General features: G+C 43.9%; 1 protein-coding gene across 1 annotated transcript in view; it reads right to left on the reverse strand.

Annotated features, from left to right (window-relative positions):
- SNX10 (sorting nexin 10) overlaps positions 1-10,880 on the reverse strand; it is a 63,090-nt gene extending 52,210 nt beyond the window's left edge. The window contains exon 1 of the mRNA XM_048838438.2: positions 10,744-10,880. The gene's annotated coding sequence lies outside the window, so the exon portion shown is untranslated. The remainder of the gene's footprint in view (positions 1-10,743) is intronic.
- Between the last annotated feature and the right edge of the window lie 4,419 nt (positions 10,881-15,299).

Raw genomic sequence — 15,299 nt, forward strand, 5'->3', positions numbered from 1 at the left:
AAAGTTTAGTGTAGGGAGTCAAACGTGTGTTGATTATTTATATTCAGTTACAAAATACAAATACATAGATGTGCATATATACACTTATAAATACAAATATGCATAAATAAATTATATATAGATATATACACACACACACACACACACACACACAGAGATCAGGTGCTCAAATGCTATGGGTGATGGGCAGCAGTATAAGACCCTAAGGCAGACATTTTTGTATGATGCAGTTACAAACAACTAAACTGGAGCTTTGTCACTTACACACTTTGTCACTTATACTTATAGTTGGAAAGAGAGGCAGCAGCAAGGATCCCATGCAGATAAATAGAGACTGAGACCTGGATCCTCAAAAGAAGTCAGTTAGTTACACAAATATATTAGGGGATGTGGGCGTGACCTATCAGCATCCTGGAGCCTTGGCCAAAATCCTTGGTTAGAAGGAAGATCTTGAACCTATGTCAGAAACAATATGGGCATGTCTAAGGAGTTATTATTACATATTATAAATGTAAATTAAGTCTATTCTGAAAAGTATTACTTTCTCAAAGTATGTCTCTAGAATAACAACCCTCCTTGTAAGGGAGGACCAAATGCTGTCCTTTTAATGCTAACTGAGCAGAGCAGAAGCTAGTGAACACAGTGCATGATTACTGCAACACTACTTTTTCAAATAGACTCACACATGCAAAGGCTGCCGCCATCTCATCCTTCCCCTCCACACTTTCTCCTTTTAACGTTCTGAACCTTTTGCATACTTTGTGATCTGAGGTCCCAGCTCGGGCCTAGCTCCAATCATTTCTTAAACTTCTCATCTAATTTATGTTTTCTGTATTTAAGATTTCTGCTACTTTGAATTGCCTTTCCAAAGAGTTACATAATCTTTTTTTTTTTTAAACAACCTTCCTTGTTCTGTTTTGCATGGTGTGTCAAAACTGGTATTTTTGAGAAGCAGGGTCTAGTCACCTGTAGGAAGTGTGCTACAATCTGGTCTGTTTCCTGAGACCAACGAAGTAAAATGAAAAGGAGAAGCCTGCTCTGAAGTCCAGAACTAGAACTGCCAGCCCAATATCAGTGGTCTGAGGAGACAGGGTATATATATTGTAAAGTAAAATAACCATAATAAATGCAAAGGTTCTCATTTCTTGAATGACAGCATCCACTACACTTCCCTGAGACTGACCAATCCCAAACAGCTTACACAATTGCACCACAAAGTCTGAGGAAAGATAAGAAAAAGAGTTTAGTGAGTGAAGTCAGCTCTCTGTGCATTTTGATCAGCTCTACTTCAAGTCGCTGTGCTTCTAGGATAAACTTAATTTACCAATTCTTATGCTTTAAGGCCAGAAGGAACCATTATAATGATCTACTCTGAGCTCCTGTATGACACAGACCTTAGAATTTCACCCAGCTAAAAGAACAATGAAGATACAGTACCACAGATCCTGGCATGGGTTAGTAACACATGGACATACCAGGGTTCTGGGCAGGCTTATATGGTACATGCTGCTGCATCTTCATTGCTATTTTTAGTTGAACTAGCTACATTAAAACTGCTGAGGGTATACCTATCTGAGCGGCAGTCACACTGCCAATCCCAGTGAGACATACCCTTTGACCTCCGAGGAGATATTAGTTAAATAATACGAGGTGGTAAAAGGCTAGTTGAGAATATCTTATAATTTTAAAAAGAACAAAGAGAGATGTGAAGACTTGGCTAATCATTACTTTGACCACTTTACTGGTACGTACCAACTCTTTCCTACACCGTTCATCAGTCTGTCATTTTAGACTGAAAGCTCACTGAGTTGGACTATGCCTTCCTATATTTGTTAGCACAGCACTTAACACACTTTTAGGCACCTCTGAATATCAATAATAAAGTACAGCATCCAAGGCGTCAGACAAGTAGCTTCCCTGCAAACTGGGGGCACATCTCATACCTGCGTTGTTCCAGAGTTCTCAAGTTTACTCCTGTATGTTTGGGAGAGGTAGCAAATTGGGCCTCGTCTATACAATAAACTTCACTAGTTTAAATCAGTTTTTAAAAATTATTTAAACAGGTGCAAACCCCTGTGTGAACATTATTTCCGTTTGAGTGGCTTATTTTACTTTATTTTAAGCATCAACTTTAAGCTAAACCCAAATTAGTAACTCTCAAACACCACCTGTTCCAGCCAGCCTCCTCCAGGTACCTCCTCAGTGGGTGGCACTGGTCAGCTTTGGCCTGTGCCCAAAGCCACTACAGGGAAGGTTTCAGAGTAGCAGCCGTATTAGTCTGTTTTCGCAAAAAGAAAAGGAGTACTTGTGGCACCTTAGAGACTAACAAATTTATTTGAGCATAAGCTTTCGTGAGCTACAGCTCACTTCATCGGATGCAGTGAGCTGTAGCTCACAAAAGCTTATGCTCAAATAAATTGGTTAGTCTCTAAGGTTCCACAAGTACTCCTTTTCTTTTTGCAAATACAAGGAAGGGAGACCAAGGCAGGCTAGACCCATCCCTATCTGAAGGGGGCAAGGAAGTGCAAGGAGCTGTGCAAGATGACACTCTGCAGCCAAGGTGAGAGCGCTTCAGGTCACCCTGGGTGGAAAAAGGAGGAGGCTTGGGACTGGTTACCTGCCCTAGAGGCTACGGGCTGCTGTGATATCAGACCTTTGGTCATTGCCTATCCACCACAAATTGGGACCCACCCAAATTTCCATTCCTAGCTACACCACTAGTGTGGACAAAGTTAGAGAATTTAGCCTTGCTGAAAGCAAGTTCAGTCACAATGGCAGTTGTGAACACTTGTGCACGGTTGCAAATTCTTGTGAGTGGGGATGTCATAGGCACGTTAGACATGTTGACACTGCCAAAATGCTCTTTTATCAACAAGGCATATGCCTACATATGTTACTTAGCTATTGCCCTTCCCCCTGTAAAGTACTGTCTTCCGTTCAGCTTTTGAATTTACCCTTTAATTCTGGATTTTTAGAACCTCTTTCTCCCCCGGTCTGAGTAAAACATCTTGGGTGAAATAAAAATTCCCATTCCCAGAACGTGACCAAGATCTCATTACAACAGATACCAAAATTATGACTAATCCAAAACTTACATTCCGACTACACAAGTGATTAAAAATGACAAGTTTATTAATAGACACCCAATTATATTATAATTATTGTGTGTATACAAAGAATTGGCTAGGAGTTAGGACCTTGAGGGAAAGGAGCAGCAGGAAGCTGGAATTAAGATTCCGATAATTTGTTGGCTGCACATACGCGGAAAGGTCACAGTGTTTCTCCCCTAAATGAAACACTGTTCACATTCCAGTAAAGCGGATGTTTTGTTATAAAAATATAGTGTTTCTCTTCCATCTGTCCACTCTGGTAGGGAAAAAAAAGTATTTTCTTACGCCAGAAAACCCCCAAAATACTAAAGGACAGACACTTCAAGACACATGATACAAGACAACAGCAAGGAAAAAATCATCATCATGCTCACAAGACATGTTTTCATTTCACACTCAGAATTCCCCAAGACATCTTATGGAAGATCTTATGGTACAGAACCCTTATGTTTCAGTGTTCGTTTGTTCTTAGACAATGGAAATACACCAGCACACATCCTGCTAGACCTCTCTGTGGCATTGTATGCCACTGAACACAAATAAATCCTGTCTCTAAGATGATGCAGGAGCAAACAGAAACTCATTTGAAATGGCTTAAGTCCTTTCTTTCAGGCCAAGACTATAGGGTTGTTATGAGCCCTCTCCTGCAAAGTTCAATCCTCTTGCTCTTACTATTTAATATCTAGTCGTTGAAGCTACTGAGGGAGAGAGTCTGACGTGCCAGCAGGATGCTGACAGTACCCTACAATGCACCTCTTTTACAGCAAATGTAAACAGCTCTGTAACAAGGTGGTCTGTCCACTTTATGAGCAATGGAGCCTGGGGGCCAGCCAACCCCTGTTCCATGATGTGCCCTCTTTATGAAAACCAGTGTTCTAGGGATCAGCAGCCAAGCTGGGAAAGGGGCCAGGTGTTAATCAGATGCCTCTTGACATGATAAAACCCAGTACTGAGCTGCGGAAGAGAAGCAGAAGCATAGGTTAGGGCCTGTGGAAAGGGTTCCTGGATGGGAACCAGCATCTGCATGTTGGTGGGCTGAGGATATCTGCCATAAGTAAGCCCTTTTGTTTTCAGTTTAAACCAATTTTTACAGAAAAATTCCTGGGTTTTACAAAAAGTATTATTCAGTTTTTTCTGATTTTCACCCTGCTTTTGTATCATTCAAATATATTTAAAAAACCAACTTGCTTTATTAGGAAAATAAATACCTTATATTATCGTAATACATGTATCTCACACGCATTAGTCTGTGTCTTTATGCAAAGCTGCCTGTTGAAGTAAGGCTATGTATTGGTTTAGAAGATACACACTATAAACAAACAGGTATGCACACAAGCTCTGAAGTGTGTGTGCATCTGAATGTGCCGATGACTCACATGCCCAACATGTACACATTTCAAGCTGTTCACAGATAACAATTTAAAGATTTGACACACTAAAATGGGAAAACAAAAATCTGTATCAGAATATGTTTCAGAACATAAGAAAGTATTCAAAAGCTTTAAAAAAACAAAAACAGGAGAAAAGGATAAAGTTGAGTGTATTCGCTGCAAATGGTGCGGCCCAATTATTAAATATTTATGGGCTAATAGTTCTAAGTAAATGGTTTATTCAAATGAAAAGTTTTATTTGGAAATTAGAGATATATTGTTTTCTTAAACTCAGAGGTGGCATTGTGTTTTGAGTTCTGTTTTAGTTCTGCAGCAAACCACATTGGTGAATGGAATTCAAAGCTACTGAATACTTTTACCCCCAGTCTTTCCATTCATCAAGATAAACCCCAATATTTACTCAGAAAAATTAATAGTTTTTTGCACTGCTTTTCACCTGTTTTTATTGTTGTGGTAATGAACTGATAAATTCCCAGGAAATATTAAAATGAAAACTGAAAACAGAAAACAAAGGGCCCTAGCCATAAGTTATAGTACAGCCCCAGAACCAAGGAGAAATAGAGCGTGAGTCCAGAGACCAAGGGAAGCTTCTTGGAGCAGGATCAGAACTCAGATGCTGGTGGGATGAGGAAGCTTGACTGAATCACAGCCCAGCCCCAGGAAGGAGGGCTGTGGAGCCCCTGAACCAGGGGTAAGCAGTTTGAGAGTCTAAAGACCAGGGTACAAGGAAACTGTGGGAAAGACTCCCCAGAGAGGTCAGGAGCTGGAGCATGACAGTCAGCTCTCCAGGGTCAGAGGAACTGGGACCTGAAGCCCTGGAACAAGAGTGAACTGGAAGCCCAGAGAAGGAAGGATAATGGCTCAGAAGGGCCAAAGAGGACTGTAATATGTAAGGACTTAACAAATTAGGTCCCAAGAGGGAACATGTAGTTTTAGTATTCTACACTGCGAATGAATTATTGGGGAAAAACCTGAGGGAATTGAAGGCAGGGTGCCTGTAGTGCCTTACCATGCCCTAAGGGGATGCGCTCTGGGACTGAATCCTGCTACAAAAGCCATCTTCCAGTTATCTTTATGTCAGGAAGAAATCAGGACCTGGATGAAGAGCAACTGGCTAAAGCTGAGCTCAGGTAAGATTCAGACAATGCTGGTAAGAAGAGGAGAAGGCTTCAAAGAACTTGCTTCTTCTGTAACATTCCTCACTGATGAGGGCCTGATCTGTCCTTGGATTGTCAAACTGGTTTTCAGGGTTTGGGATCTTTTTGCAATTCTTAGGGCCAATGGGTGCCCTAATAGCCATGGGGGTAAACAGTGTCTGCTTCCATCTGCAAATGGACAGAAGATTGTGTCCCATCCCAGTGGATGTAGGCTGCCCATAGAGATCCATGAATTCATTACCATTTGGCTTGATCACTTCATCTCATATATAAGAATAAAGCTCCAGCTCATATAAAAAGCAGCAGCCAGTTTCCTTAGCATCACAAGTCACTGTTAATAAGTCATTGCAATGCTCCACGCTCTGCAATGATTTCCCATTGAATACAGAATTTGGTTCAAGATCCTGTCTTGATGTTCAGAGTGGTCAGTTAGGACTGTTCATAGCTGACCAAATTACCTCCTCTCTTTCTCTCTCCACACTAGTTTCAATGGAACATTCATCCTGATGACCAGCAGAGGAAGGTTTTCATATGAGATATGCACCTAATTAATAGATCTAACTCAGTGACAGGAGTGGCCACAGGCCTACCCATTTCTGAAAGCTAAATGCCAAACTCATTTCCTTGATATAGCTCGGCTTCAATAAATTCTTCACCCACACAAACAAATACATGTTTCAAAACCATATACATTAACCAATCTATTTTTACAGGCTGGGAAAGGAGAAAGAGAGATTAATTGTTTCTATTTTTAAATAGTGGGCAGAATTTAGATATTATATTGAATGGACAATATAAATACCTAGATAGACAGATTTGCGGCTAAATTCTTACACATAGCCCCTTTGGCTTCATTAGGGCCTTTTGAGTGAATGAGTAAGATGAGCAGGATTTAACACTCAATATCAAGATTTATTTTGTCTGGAGCCTGGAATTCCTGTACGATACAGCTACAGTTTTCTCCTAGGCTCAGATCCTCAAAGAAATACAGGCTCCTAACTTCCACTGGTTTTTATGGAAGTTAGGCGCCTAAATACCTTTGAGGATCTGGGCCCATTTACTTTTAGTATCAGAAAAAATAAGCTGCAGAGTTATTTTCCTGTGATTAAATAGGTTTTAGCAGAATATTTAACTAGGAAAAAGATCACCTGATCTTAAATTATCCAGATGCAGCACCTTTCCTTGATTCCAAAACCAAGAGCCTATGCATGCTATAGATCACATATGAGGAAGTGATATCAATATATTGCAGAAACATGCCACATTGAATTAGTCACCTGCCCTCTGTCAACTTCTCCATTTGGGCCAGGATTACTTAAAACATTCCACACCTCTGATCAACTTCTAACAAGTTGTTGCGTTTTTTTGTTTTGTTTTTAAATCAACCAGCCAGAGAAATGTTTCCTTCTTTTCTTCCAAATGTCAAGAAATTACAAAAGAGATATGACAAACATGTAGGAGTTTGTGGTGTCCCACACGAAGGTCATCAGGGATAGAATTAAGAGGAGTTTCATTAAAAGAAGTTATAAAAAGGAGCCGGTACTTCTTGATAGCAGCACATACCTCCAGGACAATAGCTCCACAGTTGATCTACCAATACCAAACTGGTTAACTAAAGACCACTCGCAATCGTGATGGCAAGCTTCCAGACAGCAATAGCCACATGCGTCTCCATGCTGAAGGGAGCTGTCATGTATGTGTTCCACTACTATAGCATTGAGTGAGCTCTGCACAGATTTCTAGTAGAGTGGGCTTTCTCATCCTTAAGTACCAGTACCATTGCTAGTCTTCCCAGGTCTGCAGCACTATCCTGTTCACTAGGAAGTGCTGGTTGCCTGAGTCCAGAAGTGGGCAGCTCACTAAGAGAAGCCCTTGCTCCTAGAAAAGATTGTACAGAGGTCACTGCTCAATTTCATCCTCCTCCTGTGCTCATATTGCCACAGCACCACCGTGGCTGTCTCTCAAGTTACCCAAAGCATGACTGCCAATACATGTGCATCTGCCAGTTTGTATTAACTACCATCAGGATCACAGCACTCAGCCATGTCTCCCCGCATGCTGCCTGACAGCAGTCTGACAATGGCACTGGCTTCCAAAACCCAGATGAATAATAGGATAAAAGGAGAGGAATCATGGGAATTTTTTCATTTGACCCCCAAGTCCCAGAATTCCAGTGGCTTCTAGTAGGTATCCTATTACGTGCCACAAGAAAAATCCCCAAATGCATTGAGCCTAGCGGCAGAACATTGCACCATGGGATTTCTGCCCTGAATGCTGTGTACGTATTTCAGTAAAACACAGCACCATATGGACAAGATGATTCAAAAAGCAACCAGCTTTAACGGGCATAAAGCAGTGAGGACAAGCTGCTTTTGGAACAATTGTTCCTAATCAGTTAACACACACAAACAATCTGAAACAACTTTCAAGTGTCGACAAGCCCTGAGAGAGACCATGAAGGATAAAGATAATATTTAGCCAGCCACATCACAAAATCGGGAGCAAGGAGAAACCAGAAAACTGAAAGTTTATAGGGGATCAGACTTAAGCATAATATTTCATGTACCACAAGGACAAAAAAGAAGTGATGTTTTTCCATTGGGATGGTAACAGATTGTGGGCAAAATGCACCTTAAAAATCACATAATTCTAATTACTATCTTTGTCAAACGTGCACTTTAAAGAAGATAGTATTTCAGCCATCACAATCTCAAAACAGCTAGATCTAGGAAGTAATACTTGTAACTTTATAATGTGAAAGCTGGGAACTACTTCTTTCAGGTAGTATAAAAGCATTAATCTCTAACTCTAGCAGTTCATGTTGCAGCCAAAGAGGAAGAAAATGGGGATTTTAGAATACACAAGCAAAATTTCACTGGTGGTTATCAATTAACTGCCATATCTGGAACTTTGGACCTCTCCTTATGAACTCACCTAGAATTAGTATAAATACATTCAAGTAATACAGCTGTATTTTTTATTTAGGTATATAAATTCAAAATGTATTAAAATGCTGGTAGAATTTCTTAATGAATTTTCAGTGTTATGAACAGTTGTGGATACACTATATGCCATATTAAAACAAACTAATACTAGTGTCCAGTATTGGATTTATAAGAAAATGCTAGAAAAGTGAACAACTTTGTATGAATTTGTGAAAACTAACATGGCTGTTTTAAAAAAATCAAGATGGGAAAGAAGAGAGCAGAAATGTGTGGGTGGAGGCAAAATTAAATATAGGGGAAGTTAAAAAGTTACGTTGTAAGTAATGAATATATTTGTCTGTCTATCCATCAGATGTCTCTTACATTAGATTGTGAGCTCTTTGAGCCAGGAACTGTCTTTTTGTTCTGTTTGTACAGTGCCTAGCACAATGGTTCTGGTCCATAAGTGGGGATTCCAGATACTACACTAATTATTATTATTATATTTTAAGGGGCCTGATTCTGATCTCACTTATGCTCTAAGTTTACTATTTACTGCTTTACACTGAAGGATGAGAGAGCAGAATAAGGCTCAAGCTTTATAAACCCATCTGGTGCCTTGGTGACGTGAACATACCACTTACAATGTTTTTAGAAAAGCTCAGTGGAATTAAAGCCTTATTAGATAATGCTGGGCATAGTACAGGACTTCTTATTTATAGTCAACAGCAGCAGTTTATCAAAGAAAAAAACCCTATGAAATCACAGTAACAGTGTTCTGTGTGATATAATTTTGCTTAACAGTCTAGGACAGGGAGAAATTATTTCTCTGTTGTTCCAATTAGTACTTTATACTATACTGGAGAAGCAAGTCCTGTGATAGCTAACAAATTTGCAAGAAAGGCATATTCTGAAAGGGAATCAGTAATAGTTTTATACCAAATGTGGGATCTCAAATGGAAAGAGTCCCCAGTATACATATAACAATCACACCCTTGGGCACATACTGCTATAGCCAGCGTCCCCAAAGGTGGCAATAGCTCAGATCTAATTCATTCACCTAAATTTCATTAAAAACTGCATCCCTTCACTCCAGTAAGCCCAAACCAGCGGCCCATTCTGCAGGAACTGGGTCTGGCAATAACCACTATGTACTGATCTATACTACTACTATACAGTAGTGTCTTGATTGTGTTACAGTACGGTTTGGTTTTCCTGCATGCACAAGACCAAATCCTGTTGCAACTATGGTACTTGTAGTACAATTATTGTATCATTTGCCCCAATCCATAGTCCAGACTGGGTCTGCACTAAGATTTTCTTAAAATCTCCCATTCATTACACTAGCACTGGTATTGCTGGTGAGAGTACTAGCCTAGACCTGTGGCTAGCTGGGCTCAGGGGATCCCCCCTCACCTGACTTAGTGGTATGAATACAAATAACCAACGTACACGTTTTCCCTCACCCTTGCTACTGCAACAGGGGGAGAGCTACCTAAAATTGCCACGGTAGGCATGGACTCGAAGAGCGAATACCAGACTATATAGCCCGTGGCATCTCCTATGACCGTCCCCATTAAGCGGCAGTGTTGGGGCAGCGGTGCATTAACATCCACTCGAACACATATCAAGAAACTCATTATCCCTTTTGGCGCTTCCAAGACAACTCAAGACAGTAACGGCTGGTCGAGGGGGGACGCGCTAAATCTCACCGGCCGCCCCTCCCGCTTGAGCAGGGGAGCCAATGACTCCCCTCCTAGGCCACCCGAAAGCAAAGGCGGCTCCCTTGGACCCAGAGGGTTGTGACCGAGGATCCCCCGTCTCCACACCCCAACATCCCCATGCCCGGCTGGCGCGGAGCCCCAGACTCAGGCTACCCGGTGCGTCTGCCTCCTCCCCACGGGCACCCGAGCGCCGCAGGGTGACAGAGCCGCCAAGCGCCGGCCCGGGCAGAGCAGAGAGCGAAATGACGCCCCGCCGCTCCCGCCCCCGGTCCTCCTCCCCCGCGGGGCCAGGGAGCCCGCCCGCCGGACAGCGCGGCTGGGGCCCCCGCGTGCCCCGCTTGTCCTGTCCACTCGGAGCGGCAGCTCCTAGCCTCCGCTCGGGAACAAACCCCAGCCGGGCCCCGCTCTCGGCCAGCAGCCGCGCCTGCCCTACTCACACCAACAGCGGCGGCTCCCGCGCTCCCCAGCCGCGGCGTCGGCACAGGCTCGGCAGGCTCAGCAGCCCGGCCACAGTCCGAGCCAGCCACGGGCGGGGACTCGGCGCTCACGTGTCCCGCCGCGGGAGGAGCTGCGGCTGCCGCCAGGGCCGGCTTGGCGGGCGGGCGGGCGAGCGCGGGAGTGCCCCGCTGGGTGGGTGAGGCGGGAAGGAGGACACTCGTCCGCGCTGGAGGCGGATGGGGTCTGCTGGGCGCCGGCGTCTGCGGCTGCACAGTCAGTCACGCCATCCTGCGGCTGCTGCAGCTGTGCTTCCGCGGGGGGATGACAGCAGGTGCCTCTGGCTGGGTGTCCTGTGTGAATCAGGCTGAGGATGACCTCACCACATCCGGATATTAGGGGCTTTGGTTTAGACAAGCAACTATACCCCCCTCCCTCTGAACAAAAAAAAAAAAAAAAAAAAAGTGTCCTGATTTTTCTCACTTGCTATCTGGTCACCTGATCTGATTTCGCATAAAGCAAAGTTCAGTAATAAAATATTCTGGGAACTTAAAGGGCTCTCTGCAAGCCAAAGCTTGTCTCTCTCACCAACAGAAGTTGGGCCACGAACAGATATTACCTCACCCACCTTCTCTTTAAAACATCCCTTTGATATTCTGCAAAAAGAAAAGGAGGACTTGTGGCACCTTAGAGACTAACCAATTTATTTGAGCATGAGCTTTCGTGAGCTACCTCACGAAAGCTCATGCACAAATAAATTGGTTAGTCTCTAAGGTGCCACAAGTACTCCTTTTCTTTTTGCGAATACAGACTAACACGGCTGTTACTCTGAAACCTTTGATATTCTGCACTCCACTCTGGTTGCCTAACCACCCATTTCAGGATCCCGCTTCTTGTCTTCAACGTTTTCAAGGGGGCAATAAGGCAGATGAACCCCAGATTGGGGACAGGTACTCTCAGCTGTGGAATTTATTGCCTCCATGAAATTTACAACCTCTAGAGCCTGAGTTTTGTCACCTTAAGTGCAGCATGCAAGGCTTATCCCGTTCAGCTAGCCTTTTGCTAAGCACATAGTTGTGAAATGGCCAGTTACGTGCCCTGGGATAGAGGTCACATATTTTATTTCTGGTGAGTTAGGCCCATTTGGGGGCTTAGAAGTACATGGGACCACAACAGACTGGGGACCATACAGTGTACCAGACTGTACGAGGTCAGGTTGTGACAAACAGAATTAAGGAACAAAAGACTTTCTATCTTAGATATAAAATAAATGACCCAAGACTGCAGATGCCTTCATACGTAGAGATTTCACTCAGGCATACTAGCACTCTGAATCTCTCAAATGTATCAAGGCAGAACATCTTTTCTTCTAGGAGTCTAGCAAATCAAACTTCCCTTTATTCCCTCTTCAAGAAAAGCTGGGTTTTTAAGTCTTTTATTTAAGAAAAAAGAAAAGTGAATTTAAGAGAGACACCTCCAGCTCATTTTAATTTAAAAATAGATTTTGGGGAGGAATCCATTATGAACTCAGGATGGCAACAGTAGTAGCTGTCAGTGAAGAAAGGCAGAGGCAAGCCACAAAAACCACATTTCAGGAATCTACCCCAGTTGTTACCCTAGATGTTGTAATCTAGCAACTTCTGCAAATGAAGGAAGAGCAGTAAGCAAGGAATTCAGATGGGCCCATAAGCCAGTGATCAGCTAAGGGGTGGGACGTATAGTGTAGAGTCCAGGGACTTGGGACTTGTCTACACTGGCAAGTTTTTTTGATTAAACTAATGTCACCAAGGAAAAATCGACAAAAGCAAAGTCACCAAAGTGTGTCTACATTTTCTCCCTCTGTCGACAGATTGTATCCACATTCTGGGCACCTTTGTTGACAGTGAGAACAATGGACTATGGGTATGTATCCCACAATGCCTGGCGGCACCATTCGTCACTAGGTGTTGTGGGAATGCGGAAACGGAGCGTGGCGCATCCTGGGATGTGCAAAATGTACCGTCATGCACCGCTTTGTGTCCCAGCCCTCCACAGGTCTTTGGATTCCTTTTGCACTGTTTTTCCAACTGTCATTCTTTTGTAGTGTGCGCCAGCATCTGCAGTGAGAGAGGATGAATCCCGCACTTCTCTCCTATGTGCTGTTAGCTGTCAGCTGTCGTGAGGACATCGCGCATGGCAGCACAGTTACTCGCAAAGTTAGCAGAAGATGAATCGCAGGCACCCGAGTGTGATATGGACAGCAGCAACTTATCAGTGCTTTGTGCATTCACAGAGCAGCTGAGTATGGTAGACCGTCGCTTTTGGGCTAGGGAAACAAGCACTGATTGGTGGGATCACATTGTCATGCAGGTGTGGGATGATGATCAATGGGTACAGAACTTTAGGATGCATAAAGCAACCTTCCTGGAGTTACGTGCTGAGCTATCCTCCAACCTGCGGCACAAGGACACCAGATTGAGAGCTGCCCTTCCGGTAGAGAAGCATGTTGCAATCGCTGTGTAGAAGCTGGTGAATCCAGACTGCTACCGGTCAGTCGCAAATCAGTTTGGAGTAGGAAAGTCCACTGTTGGGGCTGTACTACTCCCAGTGTGCAGAGCAATAAATCACATCCTGCTGCATAGGACCATGACTCTGGGAAATGTGCATGAAATAGTGGATGGCTCTGCAGAGATGGGTTTCCCTAACTGTGGCGGGGCGATTGATGGCACACACATTCCAATTTTAGCGCCAGACCACCTTGCCTCTGAATACATCAATAGGAAGGGATACTTCTCCATAGTGTTGCAGGTGCTTGTGGATCACCGGGGGTGTTTCACGGACATCAGTGCAGGCTGGTCTGGAAAGACACATGATGCATGCATCTTCAGGAACAGTGGCCTGTACAGAAAGCTGCAGGCGGGGACTTTCTTACCAGTTCACAAGTTCACAGTGCGGGATGTGGAAATGCCCATGGTAATCCTGGGAGACCGGTCTTACCCCTTACAGCCCTGGCTCATGAAACCTTACACAGGGCACCTGGACAGCAGCAAGGAGCATTTTAACAACAGGCTGAGCAGGTGCTGCATGGTAGTCAAATGTGCCTTTGGCCGTTTGAAAGCTCGCTGGAGGTGTTTAAATGGCGGGCTAGACCTTACCAAGGATAAAAATATTCCCGTGGTCGTAGCTGCATGCTGCACTTTGCATAATCTGTGTGAATCTAAGAGTGAAATGTTTGCTCAGGTGTGGAGCACTGAGGCAAAGCGCTTGGCTGCACAGTTTGAACAGCCAGATGCTAGGGCTGTCAGAGGAACCCAGAGGGTTGCTATTAACATCAGAGAGGTTTTGAGGAACCACTTTGACAATGAGGGGCAGTAACACGTCTGCTTTGGAGTTGCTTCCCTGTTGCATCAATGTACAATTTTGGGGCTCAAGATCCATGCAACACAATGCTTTAGAAACCTGTTCCCAAGAGTAAATTGATTGCTATATGCTTTTGTAGAACACAGAATAAAAACGCAGTACCATTAAATACCTTAGCCTTTATTTATTGTTAAAAAGGGTAAAACCTCACAACTGTGTGTAGCTCCAGCTATCATTGTGCAAGCTGTGAGAGGGGGTAGAGTGAAAAGGAACGTGTGTGCATAGAGGGGGGTGGGTTTAGCAAAGAATTGTGTATCTGCTGCAGTGGTGCTTGAACTTGGATCTGCTCAGTCTGCAGCTGTTTCAATGACTTGAGCATCTCTGTCTGATCCTCCATAACTTTTATCATCTGCTCTGCCGCTTGCCTAGAAAAAGCAGCATTCTCTTTTCTGTCCTGCCTTTCGGCTTCCCAGCACTCTTCCCATTCCCTGGTCTGTCTCTCATCGTGCTGTAGAACCTCACGGAACATCTCTTCTTTGCTGCACCTAGGTTTTTTTCTTATCTGCCGCAGCCAGTCCACGGGGGTACGTGATGTGCTCTTCAAGGTCTGTGCTGAACAGAAGAGGGATTGTTACATTCCAGCAAATGATTGAAACATTTTAGTAAAAAGGGCATTTTGCTAGTAGAAATTACTTTCTCTCTGAGACTTTAGGAAGGCACACAGCTCCGCAGGCACCCCAATCATGGTGAGTTTCAGGAGTGGGCAGAAGGCGGTTGTGCGTGCAGACAAAAAGGTCACAGCTTGCAGGGAACTCATTCTAAAATTATCCCACACTTTTTCACAGGTGGCCAACCTGCTGGCTGACATCTCCCTGCTGAGGGTGACCAGAGAAACCAGGACTCAGCTGCTAAATGGTTGAGGCTTTCACCCCTGTCTATATGCAGCTCAGCTATGTGCCGCTTTGGTCCCAGCTCCAGTGTTTGCTAAATGGCATGGTACAGTTTCCTACAATGGGGGAACTAACAAGGCTACAATCCCTTGGAATCTGCGGCAGAGGATTAACAAATAAGAAACTTTCCAGAGCCTTTCTCTGGAGGATTCCCTGCAGGTCTCGATGTCCATCGACACCCTGGTTGGCCATGCAGATTAGCTACACAGGGCAATGTCCAGCTCACAGAAAACACTACCTGCCTCCCACTTTTCAATTCCATACACAAG

The sequence above is a fragment of the Caretta caretta genome, chromosome 2 (assembly GCF_965140235.1).
Source record: "Caretta caretta isolate rCarCar2 chromosome 2, rCarCar1.hap1, whole genome shotgun sequence".
In the NCBI taxonomy this organism is placed as follows: Eukaryota; Metazoa; Chordata; order Testudines; family Cheloniidae; genus Caretta; species Caretta caretta.